This window comes from Salvia miltiorrhiza, chromosome 3, assembly GCF_028751815.1.
Source record: "Salvia miltiorrhiza cultivar Shanhuang (shh) chromosome 3, IMPLAD_Smil_shh, whole genome shotgun sequence".
NCBI classification, from domain to species: domain Eukaryota; kingdom Viridiplantae; phylum Streptophyta; class Magnoliopsida; order Lamiales; family Lamiaceae; genus Salvia; species Salvia miltiorrhiza.
Genome location: NC_080389.1, coordinates 20445854 through 20463805, shown reverse-complemented (window position 1 = coordinate 20463805; position 17952 = coordinate 20445854).

Here is a 17952-nt window from a genome sequence, read left to right as displayed (position 1 = left end):
AGAGCCCTAGCCCCCAAAATCAGACACCCAAGTACCGCGCCCGCTGTCTCCGCGGGCAACCGGAGCCCTAGCCCCCAAAATCACGCGGTGAGGGGAAAGGGTCGCCACCGCCGCCGGAGGTTGCAGGGGACGTCGAACCCCAAAGAATTGAGAGTCAGAGAATCAGAGATTGCACAGAGAAGGGGACCAAGGGGTTGCACTCACAGAGCTTTGGAGCGAAACTCACCCTCTTCTCCGGTAAATTAGGGTGCTGCCGACGAGTGCTGCAGCGGAGGTTAGAAGAAAGAGTGGTCAACGAGAACACTAGAAAGAGAATTGAGAAAAAGAGAGGTGAGTGTGTGGCAGCCATGGGGCGAGAGGCGAAGGCGGAGGCGGCGGCGGTCATGGGGGTGGCATCCCGCCGGAGAAGAAAGAGAGAAGGGAAAGCTGTTGTTGTATGTGTGTGTGTTTGTGTGTGAATAGTGTGTGTGGGTTTGGTTAGTGAGTTAATTAGTGGCTTTAATTAAATCTAATTTTTCCTTCTTTTAGAAAATAGTCAAGAATAATGGGATAAATTAAAAAGAAAATGTGGCCAACTTTAATGGGAAGGGGGAATATGTTTTAATTTTTTATGTATATGCCATATTTTGTTTGGCGCTCATGTCATGATGCGGCTCAAGATAGCGGGATGAGATCCAGTGTCCCATAATTTTATGTGTGTCATTGTGTCCCATGTTTATATTTATTATTTTAAAAATATTTTTTATAAAAATAAAATTTATTATAATACTATGAATTATATTTAATTATTATATCAAAAAATTAAATTTTTTAAAAAGTATATACCATGACTTTGAATTTATCAACTTATTATTAGCTAATAAAAGTGAAATTAAATGATAAAAAATAATTATATACCCAAGATTGATGGAATAAACCCTAGTTAATAATCACAAAATTAAACTAAAGCATATAAAGTTGAAATTGAAGAAAATATATATAAGAAATTAAATAAAATTGAAAGTGGGACACAAAGTGAGACATAAAGTGTGGTACACTGAATCTCATTCCCAAGATAGCGGCGGAGCTTCAACTTTGAATTAAGGGTCCATATTCGTTTCCCTAATAACAACTACGATCATTTTATTAGAATTTTGCAATTTTGAATTTTTTGAATAATTAAATTAATTGGACAAATATATTACGGTATGAAAACACAAAAGAGTATTTAAATTCAAAATTCTAACGTACGTGTATATATACGGGATGACTATGTCCCGAATAAAAAAGCTATAGCTAGATTTTAATTATTATTATCCATTAAATAAGATTTAAAACACATATTAGAATACATATAAATGTTTCATGAACTCTACGGTAATAGTTGGTTTCATGTAGGGGTGAGCATCGGTTCGGTTCGGTGCAAAACCGAGCCAAAAACTCAAAACCGAAAACCGAACCGATGGTTAAAATTGGGACTGAACCGCACCAATTGGGGGTTCGAAACCGAACCGATAAAACCATCGGTTTCGGTTTGGTGATGCAATTTTTTTCGAAAATATCAATTAAAAATTGTAAAATAATGTAAAATACACAAATTTCAAATGTTAAATCCCCACAACATGAACATGATAAATAATTATATCTTATAATTGTGAATTAGGGTTTTAGTTTTAGGTTAAAAAATTAATAAAATAATTATATATTATAAAATAATTATATATAATAAAATATTAATATGTATCGGTTCGGTTCGGTTTAAAACCGAACAAAAAAATGGAAACTGACACCAAACCAAAAATTTTCGATTTTTACTTTTCAAAACCGAACCGAAAATCGAACCAATAGAATTGGGATCGAACCGCACCAATCCAGTTCGGTTCGGTTCGATTTTCAGTGTCGGTTCGGTTTCTGCTCACCCCTAGTTTCATGTATTGCTTGCGATTCAAATTTGTCTGGAGGTGCTCTAGCTGATCTGAATATTATTGAGCTCTAGCTTGATTCATTTATTACCAAATTAAATATATGGAGCTCGTGATTTTAGTAGAGTTTAAGTTAGCTCAACGAGCTTTCTAAATTTAGTTAAATTTTAGGATATTAAGAGCATCAGCAGTGAGGATAACCTGATAACTGACCTGATAGAGGGGGGACCACATTGGGTCAGTGAGGCTGCAGTGGGATGACATGATATATAGCTGACCTGATCTTTTTAGTTTTGATTATTGTATTTTTCATTTAATTGTAATTGCACAAATTTAAATAACACATTTTACTTCAAATTAAGCTTCATTAATTTTAAAAATACTAAAGATTACATTAAAAAAAAAAACCTAAAGACCTAATTTAAAACTACTTAATTAAAAACTAAAAACATAAAATCCTAAAGATCTCCAGCTTCTCTCATCCTAGCGATGATCTTCGCGCAACGCTGCTTGTGGAGGGCGAGGGTTTCTGGACTCATGCCGTCGGTCTTCATAAATAAAATCAGGTCGTCATGCGCATCTGCTTCTTGAGTTCGTTCGACTTGGCGACCTCAGCCATCATTTGTTTGATGTGCTCGTCCGACCAGTCCATCCTCTCCACGTATTCGGGTGGAGGCCCGGACCTTTGCAATGCCTTTTCTTTCCCCTTTGCCGCTCTCACCGCCGCCTTGTTTCCAATCGGTCGGGAAGACGTTATCTCCTCGCCCGATGCCAAGGTAGTGATGTCGCCCGTGTTCGTCCTCTTGGAGGAATGGACGTTGCCCTCAAAGTACATGGACTTGAACCTCCGGTTGATCCGGAGAATCCTCCATGCATTCCAGTAGTTGAAGGGGCCGTTAGTTGGGCTCCTTGCTTAGAAGATGACTTGGGCCTTTTGTTGGAGCATATCGTCGGAATGGCCGGAAGGCCACTTCGCGCAAACCTCCACCCAAATATTCTCCCACAACTTCACATCCTGGGCCACTCGGGTGAAGTGTCCCTTTATTTGGCGGGGCTTCAAGCCGAGGCCGAGGAGGGCGTTAACGCGGTCGAGAATCCGGCCCCAGTAGGCCTCGCCTTTTTGATCGACACCCCGGATGGCGTCATTCGTCTCCTCCGCCCAAACACAGACAATAAGGTCCGTCTCCTCGAGGGTGTATGTGTGTCGAATGGTCCTTCCCTCCTCAGGCTCTCTCGCCGGCGCCTTCTCCTTGAAGGCCATAGCCTTTCGCCGCCCGCCTTTCTTTGGCTTCGACGCATTGTGGGCGGCCGGTGGGTCATCTTCTTCGATTAGACGAGGTTCCTCCAAGTTAATACCGCCTAAATCCGGGTGGTAATCACCGGAGAGGTCGGGTACCCAATTTGGATCATACCAATTAGGATTTTGTGGATCTATTTTTTCTTTCTTTTGTGAGAGAAATAGAGAGAAGAACAAGAAGATGAGAAGTGAAGAAGAAGAACAATGAGAGAGGATTTTATAGAAGAGGAAAACAAGAAAAAAAAAATCGGTCAATTGACCGAAAAAGGGAAACAAACAAAACAGCAACGGTCCAATGCCTGCAACGTTCAAAAATTTTAATTTTTTTTAATATAGGCGCATGTATAACACGCGCCCGTCCTTTTGCCCATTGTGACTGACCTGTTCTATCGGGGCTCACTCGAGTAGCTCGTCGCTGCAGTGGGCGACCCAATCTCAGGGGTGACTCGAGTCCCCCCTATCGGGTCCCCACTGCGGATGCTCTAATTATTTTCATTTAGGGATATACTTCCTCCATCCACAAAAATTATAGTTTTATTACTACTTTAATTCATTCATCTATGAGAATTGTAGTTTTCATTTTTTTTGGAAATTACCCCATATATTTTAAACGTCATTAACATTCAATGTTTACAAAAAAATTATCCATTTAACACATCGATCAACTTTGGTGGTTCTCTTTTTCCACTCAATTTTAATGGATCCCTTACTCCACTTTATACACATCTCCCAACCATTATTAAAACTCATGTCCCCAAATCACACTACAATTTTCGTGGACGTATGAAGTATTATTTTATTCATTATGTTATAGTACATTCATTTTTATAATAATGATAAAATATATTTTGACTTTTAGCAATTTTATCAATTCTATCTAATTCTTATCGAATTATCAATTTTATACTAGAATCTTTCCAACTTGTATCATATTTATCTTTCATTTTTCAGATATTTATTTCCAAAAAATAAAACTCAAAGTGAAATATTAGTATCCTGATATGTACTTATTTATCAAAGTAAAATAATAGGTCATCTTCCGACACGTCATGTCACGGCTCAGCCGTTGGATTGAAATTTTGATAATGAAATTGAAATTTTTTTGAAAAGGTTACGAGAATTGTCAAGTTACAAAAGTTGGGACAGATTTATAAGTTTTAAATTTTACACATGATTGATAAATTTAGAATTGCCAAAAGGGTTAATGATTGAATATTTCCCAACTTTTAGTAATTTTATCAATTCTATCTCAAATTTTAGCAATTGTATCATCTGTTCTATACTAACTTTTTTAAATTGTCAATTTTATCTTAATCTTTCCAACATGTATCAAAATCATCATTCTTCTTTGAGACAATTATTTCTAAAAGATAAAAGTTAAAGTAAAATATCAATAATCATCATATACTCTAACTTATTTTTCGGAGCAAAATAACAGGTCATGATCCCCAAGCATATATATCATGTCATGAATTGGAGTGAAATTTTGATAATGATTGAAACAGCCTGCAAAAGATATGATAGAATTGATAAATTTTAAAAGTTGGGATATATAATTGGTGCAAGAGGTGGTCTTGGGTACAATCGAATGTACCGTACAATTGGGTTGACCTGCACTCAGATCCAGATCTTTATTTTGATTCGAATTCGCATCCTGACTCAAGTTATATAAATGACACTATTGGTTTATATAAATGACACTGCCTATAATTTACACAATTCTATTATACAAATGACACTAAATTGTAAATGACACGTGTATAATTGACACTATTTAGAAATATAAATGACACTTCTGTAATTGACACTATAAAAATGTAAATGCATGACACTATAATATTTTAAATTACATTATAAGATTGAAAATGACATTAGAACATTTTAAAAATGTTACAATGTCATTTATATAACCGAATAATGTCAATTATGAGCAGTGTCATTTGTATAATCGAATAATGTCATTTACACGATTTGGGTCAGGATGCGGGCCAGGGTCTGGGTGCGGACAACCCGGTTGTACCCAAATTTTTGTGTTAGTGCAATCGTTCAAAAATATTGAGATATAATTGATAAATTTTATAGACTAAGATAGAATTGATAAAATCACTAAAGATTAGGATAATTTGATTATAAATCCTGCATTATTATCTTATAATAAATAAAATTAGTTATAAGAGGCTTAATACATATATTACTAATATTATAATATAGAAATATATATAATCTGTAAAAAAGTTAATATTTTTGTATTTTCAATTAATCACTTAATTAATGAGCTGAATATTCTTAAGCGTGGGCTCGACTAATTTAGTTAATAAATTTTATTAAACAAATTTGAGCGAGCTTTTATCGAGATCAAATTAATTTAAATTAATCACGAGCAACTCGATTCATCTATAGCTCTATTTGTTTTAGAGTGCGGTGATCATATACTTGTATGAGTCAGGTCTTTCTTAGGAGTTTTAGATAACATTAATATACCTTATTTTATTTTCCTTCCAACATGAATATATTATTACTTTGTAAATTTGTATCGTACTTACGATCAAGGGTATCTTTATTGTACGTCCACTCTTGTGAGTTTGCACCATATGCTTAGTAGTTTCAAAAGTGCCAATTTGGTTAAAATTTTGAGATATATATTTTCATACTTAATTATAGTTTATCTTGATTCAAATATTTTGCATTAATTAGTGATGTTTGTATGACGCTGGGATTTGAATTTGGTGCACTTATTGATGTTATCAGAAGCAAGGTATTTGAAGACTGTAAGCAAAATTCATATACATTGGGAATAGTCATAGCGTGAAGGCTTCAAACGGTATGTGCCCAGATTTCCAAATCCAAGCAACGCATCGACTTAGCTTTCCATTACTCAGCTTTCCTCTTTTAGGACTTTTTCTATATACACTTACTAGTTAATAAATTGTCACTTTTTTCATGGAGACAAGACTTTGGTGTTCTCAATTGAACACACACACACACACATTTGGTAGTATCCACTTTACACGTGGTATATAGGTCTAAATATGAACTACACATTTTGTTTACGTGGCGTATTAACCACGCGACATGTGACAGAAGTCTTTCAAAGCCTTTCAAGGTAAAAGACACGCAAGGATAAACTAGAAATAAAAAATTTAGAAAATAAAAAAAATTACATGCTCCCTCCGTCCACGAAAAGATGTCCTAAAGAAGGGTGATACGGGGCCCACAAATTAAGAAAAGTGAAAAATTAAGTTAGTGAGTGAAAAAGGGGGTCCACAAATTAGTGAGTGGAGAAAGAGACCCACAAATTATTTCAAAAAATATATTAAGATATCTTTTTGTGGACGGACCAAAATGACAAATTAGGACATCTTTTCATGGACAGATGGAGTAATATTTTTTATATTTTAAATATATTTTTTTTGGTCTAATTTTTTTTCGCACATCCGTTGCCTTAATTATTCATGTAATTGACATAAAAATATATTATGTAAACACAAATATGCATATGGATAGATACAAATATGCATAGCACTAGGCGATTCGTCAGGCGCCTCTCGCGTTATTCACCAGCATAATTATGCATATAATTGAACACACACACACACACACACATATATATATATAGATATATATATATATGCATAATCAAAACACATATATACATATCTTTTGATACATCAACATGAGTAATAATAATTTATCTCCACTTGGAAAACCCTAGCTAATACCGTTTCCGAAAAACCCTAGTTTCTGCGGCGCTTTGCTTTCGCCGGTGATGGATTCCGGCGGCCCTCACCGTGTTCCAGATAGGGGTGGGCTCAATCTTCCACCGGTCTCCTCCAATTTTGATGGCAACATAAGCTCTCCCGGTTCCGGGGCTGCTAATAATACGAAGCCGATGTCGTCAGCGGCTAATTCTTTTGGGAAGATGGTGGAGCATCAGATAGCCCCTACTAAGCCGTCTGGTAGGCTTGAGAACCAGATTCGTAACATGGAAAATCAAGGGTTGATGGGGCAGAAGCCCTCGACGGAGGAGGCATGTCCCGATGATCTGCATGACACCAACGTCATTAAGATGCTGAAGGCTTCTTATGCTGATAAGGTCGCTCCAAGGCCTGCGCGCAAGCCGGACATTCCTCTCCACAGATTCCATGCCTTGAAAGCTGTCAAACATGGGGAATCGGCGTCGATCGCTATCCCTCGTGATCTTTACATGCAACAGGTATCCAACTTCAAATTTTCTCTTATTGGTAGGCACCTTCTTAATAAAGGAGACAAGCCTCGAACTTCTCTGGAACTCAAGGCTGAATTGCAAAGAATCTGGAAGCCGAAAGAGCCGTGGACCCTTATGCCTATGGGTAAAGGTTTCTATACTATCAAATTTCAGACGAATGAGGATAAAATTCTGGCCATGGATAGATCGGTCTGGGATCTTGCTTCGGGGCAGTTGCTTATTCGGGAGTGGGTGCGGAATTTTAATCCTTATAAAGCGTCTTCTTCATTCGCCCATATTTGGGTTCGAATTTACTACTTACCGGTTGAGTATTGGCATCCGGAAATTATTGCGGGTATCGCTGGAATTTTGGGGCAACCTCTCCGAACTGATGCTGCTTCTTTAAGCGGTGAGGTTGGTCACTTTGTGTGTGTGCTGGTTGAAATGGACTTAACGCAACATATTCCAGAAACGTTGATTGTGGACGGTGGTGACTGCTCCTTTTCGGTGGAGTTCAGTTTTGAAAACTTTCCGTTGTTCTGTCCTCGTTGCAAAATGGTGGGACATTCTGTTGATAAATGCCGTAAAGTTTTGAAGGGGAATTCTGGTAATAAAGCTCCAAATAAACTGATGGAAAATAAGGAACAGAAGCTTCCTGACAAGAAGCAATCTCTTGCTATTAAGGATTGGCAAATTGTTAGTGGTAGACGGTCTCAAAACTCGTTTCAGGTGTTAGGGTCTGTTGAACAACCTGAACGTTTGTCTGGTCCGGATCTGTTGGACAAATTTACTCGGCCAGTGTCGGAGAACAAGCCGCAGAATGCTACGTTTCGCAATGACTCTGAGATTGGTTTGACTAAAGAAGCTTGCAGGGAAGGTGTGGTGGAGGATGTTGATTTGGAGGAGGAGGAAATTGCCCATGAGCCAGCCGGTAACGTGTTTGTTGATGTGGGTGAGAGACCTTTGACTGGGCAACAGGAGCAATGCAGTCCGACACGCTAGGTGTTTGGGGAAAGTCCGGAGGCTGCTAGACAGCCACAGTCGGACTTGAGCATACTGCGCTCATCCTCGGCTGAGCAGCGGCAGACTAGTGATCTTCTTGCCGAGCTTGAGCAATAGAATGAGCAAGACCGAAATCTGAACTTGAATGCTGAACACGCACACCAAGTGTTCGATGGAAGGTTGAAGGCTGATTTTGGACAGATTGGTTTGCCGATGTTTAATGGACAGCATTCGTCGGGAGGTGCGAGATCGGAGCAGACTCAGATGGTTCACCCGGAGGGATAGCAGGATTCCGCTGGAAGACAGATGCTATTGGGATCCGATGGAATGCAGATGATTAAGCCTACGACAACGGAGGTTAGCGCTAAAAAGGTGGCGGCCTTGGAAAATAAAATAAAAATTGATCGTTTGCAAAAAACTTTGGGGCAGACTAGTACCGAAACCACGGGGAAACGGGGTCGTGGGAGACCTCCGAAGCATGAGCAGGTTCAGGTGGCACGAAATCATAACATTTCGCTGAAACAACAGGAGGAAAGTATCAAGCAGCCTTCTTAGGAAGTCGGCGGAATCGGGGCACAAGCCAAACCCTTATGTGGTTGATCGCAGCAATCGCGAGAGTCTGCGGGTGATGGATTCTGTTGCTAATAAATGTTGGGCGGACGAAGTGGAGCTGGCTGAGAACCAGTCCACGCACTCTTCCACGTTTTGATGAATATGCTCGTTTGGAATGTCCGGGGTCTTACGGACGAGTCTAAGCGTTTGATGAAGGAGTATTGTCATTCTTTTGCTCCTATAGTGCTGGGTATTATTGAGTCGAAATCTAAATTTCAGAAAATCCAGCAGAATTTTTGGTTATCTTTGAATATGGTACCTTGTCACCAGAATTGCAGGCTGCCTCGTCGTTCTAATATTTGGTTTCTGACGCAACCTTCGGTCCAGACTAGCGTTGTCTTCTCTTCTTCTCAAGCTGTGGTGGTGGATTGTTATTGGCAGAACCATAATTTTCGTGTGGCTGTCGTTCATGACTCGAATGATGCTGGAGAGCGTTGTATTTTGTGGGCTGATTTACTCTCGGTTATTAGTAGGAATACGGTGTTTATTGGGGATTTTAATGCGGTGAAAGGTGATAATGAGAGAATTAGTTCGATTCGTCCGTTCAGACGCGCTTGTCAGGATTTCTGTGATTTCATTGAAGATTCTGGTTTTGGTGAGCCCACTACTTCTGGTCTGCGCTTCACTTGGTCGGGTCGTCGGTTTTTGCCTAGGCATGTGGAATCGATGCTTGATAGAGCTTTGATTTCTGACGGGTTTGCGGATATGTGGGATTCCATTAATTCTCATGCTCTTCCTAGGATTTCTTCTGATCACTCTCCGTTGGTTTTACAATGTAAGCTTGCCATGCCTACTGGTAAGCGTCACTTCAAGTTTCTAAATATGTGGGTTCTCCACCCTGATTTTCAAAACATGGTTGCTGCGTCGTGGAATGATCATGTTGATGCTTATTGCCCTATTTTTCGGGTTATGTTTAAATTGTGCCGCCTTCGTGGGGTGATTCGCTCTTGGAATAAGACGGTTTTTGGTAACGTCGACACTGCTATTCATGAGAATCAGCAGGATCTTTTAGATATTCAAGCTCATATTGCTGAGTCGGGATATACGGACGATTTGTTTGATGAGGAGGTGTCGGCTCAGGCTAGATCAGTCAGACTGATATCATACGCAGCGGAAATAACTTAGTTTCGTAATAACCTCGGTTGAGCACGTTGTTAGTCTTAGGTTTCTCTTTGCAGTTAGTCAGAATTCAGTTTATCAAATGTAACAACACAAGTAAGAATGTAAAACTGAAAGCTGTAAACAACACAGAGACTTTTACGTGGTTCGGAAAACACTTCCTACATCCACGGTCGGTTGATCAGACCAATAATTCACTCCGCAAGTGCTTAACTGGTGCACTGCAAACCGAACCGTGTGCTTACCGGGTGCACAAAACCGTACCACTGAAGATTCCACTCTTCAGTACCAACACTTCACTCGCGTTGGATTTCTCACTCCTAGCACGACCTTGCACTAGGATCTCACGGAGTCAGAGTACCTTCCTGAACTCATTTTCACTCAAACACTCGATTCTAACTCGAAGGGAGGTTTGAAATCCTGCCAACTAAACTTCAAAGAACAAGTTCTTTGGAGCTAGTTTGACCTAGGCGTCTGGGTAAACAGATGTTTGCCTAAGGTCTAAGAGAATGTGTGTAATCAACAGTGACTGATTTTTTGCTTTAAAATTCTCTTCTTCAATTCAAGCTTTGGGAAGTTAGGCTTTGGGTTGAGTCACAATTTTGGCAGAGCTTCAGCTTGTGTTGTTGAATCGGTGAAGATTGAAGTGATCCTCGAGCGCTATTTATAGGAGAGTCTTGAATAGATCCGTTGCCGGAGAACGTCTTCAAGATTTCTTCCGTTGGAGAGCTTTTCGAATTTAGGCTGAGGCTTCAATCTTCGAGGTTCCTTATTTGGTGAGAACGACTATTTTGATGAGCAGGAGATGTGACGTCTCTGATAAAGTAGCCACCAAATAGGAATGACCTCTGCAGAGATGAATGATCCTGATATCTCTGCATTTAATGCGGCTGTACTTTTTGAGTACGTGGCTTCCTTTGAACGTTGGAAGTTCAGTCTGAGGAAGAATGTTTAACTGATACTTGACTTTAGTATCAGTTCGCTGAATCCACGCGGCACGCATTAAGTAATCAGTTCCGAACTGATTCTTCAACTGATACTTCAGTTGGTATCTTCAGTCTTCAGTCTTCAGTCCTTCGTCCTTCAGTCTTCAGTCTTCAGAACCGCAAACTAAACTAAAAACGAACTCTAACACTTGAGTTCAAACAGTTCTAGTCTATTACAATTAAGATTTATGGATTTTGGTATCATCAAAACAAGGATTAGGGTATTCTATAAAGTTCCCAACACTCTGCGGTTGACTGATCTGACTGAAGTTGTTGATACTTCAGTTGGCACATGAGCTTTTGTCAGTTGAGCTTTCTTCTTTGAAACCTCTTTCTTGTAGTAGTTTTGTCTGGTGTAGATCTGAGATTTCCTTTGCTTTGCTGTGTATCTTCCTTGAGATACTGGTGTCAGTCTTGGCTGATGGGGTCTTGACTGATAATGTGGAGCATATAACTGATGTTTTCTGAGCAGAGACTGATGGGGTCCAGTAACATGATGTTGTGAGTGATATTGATCTCACTTGGACTTGTCATTGTTTTGTCTCCATGGTTGTTGCTTTTTTTCTGAACTGAACAGTTTCAGTTTTTGGTTGTTCTTGTTGTTCTTCCCCCTGAACTGATGAGGAAAACTCTGTTTCTTTGCTCAATTGGTTTGTTGTCGATTCAGTCCAAATGTTCCTTCCCCATACTTTGACTGAAATATGTTCTCCAGTCTTTTCAGGAGGGCGAACTGATTTGGTGCTTCCTTTGCTCGTCTGAAGTTCTGTGGAAGAGGAACATTTTAGTTCACCATCAGGTTTCTCTTCTCAGTTTCTTTCTTGTCATAATCCCTTAGTTCTTCTACTGCGTCGTCGTCGGATGCTTCAGTTACATCCTGAATCATGACTTTATTTTCTTTATCAGTGGGGATCACCTTTTCTCCAATACTTTCCATAAGGGCTTCTGATGGAAAGTTGTCCATTAGAGGAGATTTCTTCATACAGTCCTTGACTGTTTGCTCTAATTTGTAATTGAGCCTCTTGATCTCATGGAAGACCCTCTCACATTCTTCTGTTGATTTCTTGAGCTCTTTTCTCAGTTGGTGATTCTCCAAAATTAGTCCGTCAAGACAGTTTTCATCTGGATAGTGGATAAAAGTTTCTTTCTTGAATTGATCTTTATTGATCTCATTTTCCATTTCCTGATTTTGTTGCAGCAGTTTATCGAATATTGTGCTCAGTTTTCGATGATCATTCATGAGCTGATCATACTCATCAACTTCATTGATTGAACTGTCTCTAAATTCTGAATTATCTCCTATAAACAACAAGGAGTTATCAATATTAAGAGTTCCAGAGTAAGAGTTTACCTCAGGCCTATTCATTCCGTTGTCATAGCTGTTGCCTGAGTTGTCAGCCATGCTTTCAGTATCCTTGGCCATGAGGGCTTGGCTCTCGTCATCTGAGCTGGTGGAGTTGAAGGCTGATGATCCAGATGCATATTCAGAAGATCTTGCATCTTCAGCTACCATTGCATTCTTCTTCCCGTACTTGCAATCCCTTTTAGCTCTTAACTTTTTGCGTTCTTCGTGCGATAATTCAGGGTATTCAGATCTGTAGTGCCCTTTTTTTGCATCTAAAGTATTCCACATCCTTGAGATCTGTTGCAGATGATTTTTTTCTCCACTCCTATCTATGGAGTGTCTGGACTTGTGCTCTCTTTCTTTTTCCTTGAAGTGCTTCTTGTGAAACTTTCTGTATTTGCGGAATTTGGATTCCATTTTGTTAAACCTTTCATTAAACAAGGCATATTGACTGAAGAAGTCTTCTAGCTTCAGTTCAGTCGGTTCCCTCGACTGCTTCTTGCTTTCCTTCACTGAGGCTTTCAGTGCAGCTCGTTTTGATGCCGATGGAGCATCTTCATCTGATCTTCCAGCCTTCTTGGTTTCTCAATTTCTCTAAATATCGAATTCATTTGCCATGAGATCTGAGAAAAGCTTGTTGGTCGGGAGCATGTTGAATCCAAGTTTGTTCTGATGAGCAACTACGTAAATTTGCCATTCGCCTCGCGGAAGTGCTCGTAGAATCTTTAGGTTGATTTCTCGTTGGGTATACTTGTCTTTTGAGATGGATTGAACCTCATTAAGAATTTGATTGAATCTTAATCCATCCCTTCAACTGATTCGTTTTTTAGCATCAGGAAAGTGTCGAACTTTTGACAAGCTATGGATAGCTTATTCTCTTTTATTTCTTCTGATCCGACGCACATTCCTTCGAGAATGCCCCACGTCTCCTTTACTGTCTTTCATTTGATGATCTTGGTGACGTGTTTGTCTGGGACTATTCCGGAGATGATACTTTTGGCAAGATTATCCAGTTCATCTTGCTTTCTTTCTTCGGTGGTGAAGTCGGCCTTTGGTTTGATCTGGATTTCATCATATGGATCTTTTGTGGTGTCCAGTGGTATCTTGTTGACAACTTCTATGATGATGATTGGTCCGTTGAAGATGACTTCCCACATCCTACAGTGTTGAGCAGTGAGAAAGCTTTCCAGTCGAAACATCCATATATCGTATTTTTCAAAACTGAACGTCGGGAGTGATGAGGCTCTGTTGTAGTTAGTTTCCATTGTACAAAGAAAAGAGATATAATAGATAAAAAAACGCAAGTAACACTTTTGAAAAAGAAAAAGATTTAAGACCTTCTTTTTGAAAAGGATCTAGTTCAGTAGAACCAGGTCAAAGAAAATTGTTCTTGCGAACAACCTGCTCTGATACCAATTGTTAGGTCCCGGAAGGTCTAGAATAGGTGTATGGAGGGGGGGAATACACCTATAGGCAATTATTCAAAACACACAGAACAACCTTTTGAAGTTAATTGAAAAAGTATCGACTGATACAGACAGTTAACGAAAACTCAATTAAACAAAGGTTGAAGACTGATACTGAAATTACTTCAGTAAAGATATCAGTTAGGCTCAAGGCTTTAACTGATATTCGCGTAAAGCTTTAGTCTTGATTTTAAAACGGAGGAGTGTTATGAATCTTACTGATAATCCGAAGATTTATCAGTTAGACTAATAACACTGGCAGCAGAAAACTTATCTTTTGAAATAGCCTTTGATTATCACGTTGTCATATTATAGTTTCACTTTGCAGTTAATCAGTTTCAGTTAAAGATGCACAGATAAGAAAGTAAAACTGAAAGCGATAAACAACAAAGGATTTTTACATGGTTCGGAACAAGTTCCTACGTCCACGGTCAGTTGATCACACTGACAAACACTCTGGGCTAGTGCTTACGAGTGCACAGCAAACCTTACAGCTGAAAATCAAATTTTCAGTACCAACACACTGGGTTGGATTTCTCGCGCACTCTTAGCACGATAAGACCTAACAATGCCTTTTCAGCGGATGGCTAAGATCTCTTGGAGTCAGAACGCTGGTCTGAACTCTGCTCTACTCAAACACTCTTTTCGCTCAGTTGAAAGGAGGTTCAAAGTACCAACTACATCACAGAGAACAGGCTCTCTGTAATCAGAACTTAGGGTTTGGATATACAATGTATTTGCCTAAGGATCTAAGAGAATGTATGAAATCAGTAGTCTGATTTTGGGCTTTGGGTATTCTCTTCTTCGATTCAAATCTTTGAAGGCTTTGAATGGCTGAGTTGCACTTTTGGCAGCGTTTCACCTTGTGCTTTTGAATCGGTGAAGATTGAAGTGATCCTCGAGCTCTATTTATAGGAGAGGTCTTGAATAGATCTGTTGGCTGAGATTGTCTTCAAGAATTCATCTGTTGTGAGAGTAATTCGAATTTGGCTGAGGCTTCAATCTTCGAGGTTTCTTGTTTGGTGAGAAATGGCGTCTCAGGTACATAAGGTAAGGCGTCTCTGAAAAGTAATCACCAAAAATGAATGCTCTACAGAGAAAGGACGATCCTCAATATCTCTGCATTTAATGCGGATGTACTTGAAAGTATGTGGCTTTCTTTTAACTCTCGAGTTTCAGTCCGAGGAAGAATGTCAACTGATACTTGACTTTAGTATCAGTCCGCTAAGTCCACGTAGCCAGCATTTAATGAATCAGTTATAACTGATTCTTCAGTGAGAAACTCGTTCAGTTAAAATATCAGTATTTGACTTGGCCTGTTATTGCAACTTCAGTTGAGTTCTTCAGTCTTCAGTCTTCAGTCCTCCGATCTTCAGTCTTCAGTCTTCAGAACACTAGACAAACTAGAAAGTGAACTCCAACAGTTGAGTTCGGAAAGTTCTAGTCTATTACAAATAAAACCCAAGAATTTTGGTATCATCAAAACTGGGGCTAGGATATTTCATTAAGTTCCCAATAGGCCTCACGCCTAATCTCCTCAATCTCTTTGATCTACAACTTCCTTGCTTGCCTAGCTTCATCCCAATCAAAATTCATCTTGTTAATTTCCCAAAATATCTTGTGTTCAAGCACTACAGGCAAATGACACAATTTGCCAAAAAGCATCCGATATAGAGACATCTCAAATGGTGTTTTGTACGCTGTTCTGTATGCTCATAAGGCATCATCAAGACTTTCACTACAATCCTTTCCTCTTATGACAACTGTCTACCTTAGGATCGTCTTGATGTTACGATTTGAGATGTCTACTTGCCCATTGGCTTGTGGGTGGTAAGCAGTCGAAACACAATGATGAACACCATACTTCTTGAATAGGTTCTCGACTGACACATTACAGTAGTGTGTGCCTTGGTCATTGATGATGACTTTGGGCACACGAACCTGCAAAAGATGTTAGTTTTTAAAAATTGTGTGACTATCTTTGAATCATTTGTTGGTGTTGCTTTGGCCTCAAGCCATTTGGATACATAATCCACCCGCAGTAGAATGTATTGGTTGCTTCTATAATTGGGAAAGGCCCCATAAAATCTATGCCCCAAATATCGAACACTTCTACGGGCATAATTGGCATCATGGGCATCTCATTTCTTCTCGTGATGTTGCCCTCCCTTTGGCATTGTTGGCAATTATTGTAGATAAGATAACTATCCGTGAAGAACGTTGGCCAAAAGAATCTAGTGTCCAAGATCTTATGAGCGGTTCTCTTGCGCCGAAAATGGCATCATCACTCATTTGAATGACAATACTTCAGAATGCTTTCTTGTTCCTCTTGTGGTACACATATCCTTATCACTTGATCACCACATTTTTTCCATATGTACGGCTCATCCCAATTGTAGGATTTGCTTTCGAACTTCAACTTATTCTTTTGGTCATGAGTGTACTCATTTGGAATGATGCCATAAGTAATGTAGTTGCACAAATCAACGTACCATAGATCCTCCCTGGTATCTTGGGCATAATTAAGTTGTCCATTAGGGAACATTTCCCCAATAGGCTCGCCATCATCATTTTGAATAATCATGCTGATTCACAACCTGGTTTGTGCCCCCATCTTGTCTTGGACCTCAACGTTGAACTCCTGTAATAAGAGAATCCATCTGATCAATTTGGGCTTAGAGTCTTTCTTGGCCATGAGATACTTGAGTGCAGCATGGTCAGTATAGACGATGATTTTTCTTTCCAATAGATATGATCTAAATTTCTCAAAGGCAAAAATCACGGCTAATAACTCATTTTCTGTGGTCGAGTAATTAATCTGAGCACCGTTCAATGTCTTGCAGGCATAGTTAATAATATGATTCTCGTTCCCTCTCTTTTGCCCAAGGTTTGTTCCCAAAACATATCCACTTGCGTCACACATTACCTCAAAACGTATTCCCCAATATGAGGGTTGTATGATAGGAGCTACGACCAGAGTATTTTTCAGGATATGGAATGCCTGCTTGCACTCCACATCGAACTCTCATTCGACTTCGTTCTGCAATAAACGGGTCATAGGCTGGGCTATTTTCGTGAAGTCTTTCACAAACCTTCTGTAGAAGTCTACATGCCCAAGAAACCCTCGTAATTGCTTGACATTTGTTAGGTATGGTAGATTGGGAATGATTCCTATTTGATTTATGCTTAATTGTTCTAATTTTAGGGGTTTGCATGTGTATGTTTTAAGCTAAATATTCTAGAAATTGGTGCGTTTTATAGTGTGTTTTATGCTTTGCAGGAGATTTAGGTTTTATAGATGGAATGGTGTAATTTTGGAGATTTTGGGTAAGATTGGTGTTTTTAGGAGCACTCTGGCGTCAGAGCTGAAAAGCCCGTGTGCAGAGATGAAAAGCCCATGTTCAGAGCTAAAAGCCTGCGGGCAGAGCAGAGCAGAGAAAAGCGTAAACGCCAGAGCAGAGCCGACTTGCAGAGTCAGAGCCGAAATTTTCAGAGCTGAATTTCCCTATGCAGAGCTAAAATCTCCAGAGCAGAACAAATTTGTCAGAGCAGAGCTAAACTCTACAGAGCAGAGTGAACATATGCAGAGCTGACTACGCGACAGAGTCAACTTTGCACTTCTCGCCAGAGCTGACTTTCAGCTCTGAACTTTGCAGAGCTCGCTATGCCAGAGCTGACTTTCAGCTCTACACTTTCCTTTCCAGAGCCGAACGTTCAGAGTAGCCAATTTTTGCCAGAATGGAGATAACTTGCAGAGCACGATTTTGATGGACTTACCTTTGAGTTTCCGATTCTATTTCCTTAAGAGTCCAGTTTTGCATGGCAACTTCGATGGTTATCTGGATTGGATTGAAGTATATAAATAGGGCCTTGTTATTCATTGTAAAATCAATCCTTCTGCCTCCGGCACTTAATTTAGTTTAGTTCGATAATAATCCTTTGCCCTAATCTTTAGTTTCCGCTAGGCAGCCAAAGTTTAGGTTTATTGCTTTCTTAGTCTTAGTTTCGAATTCATGTTCTTGG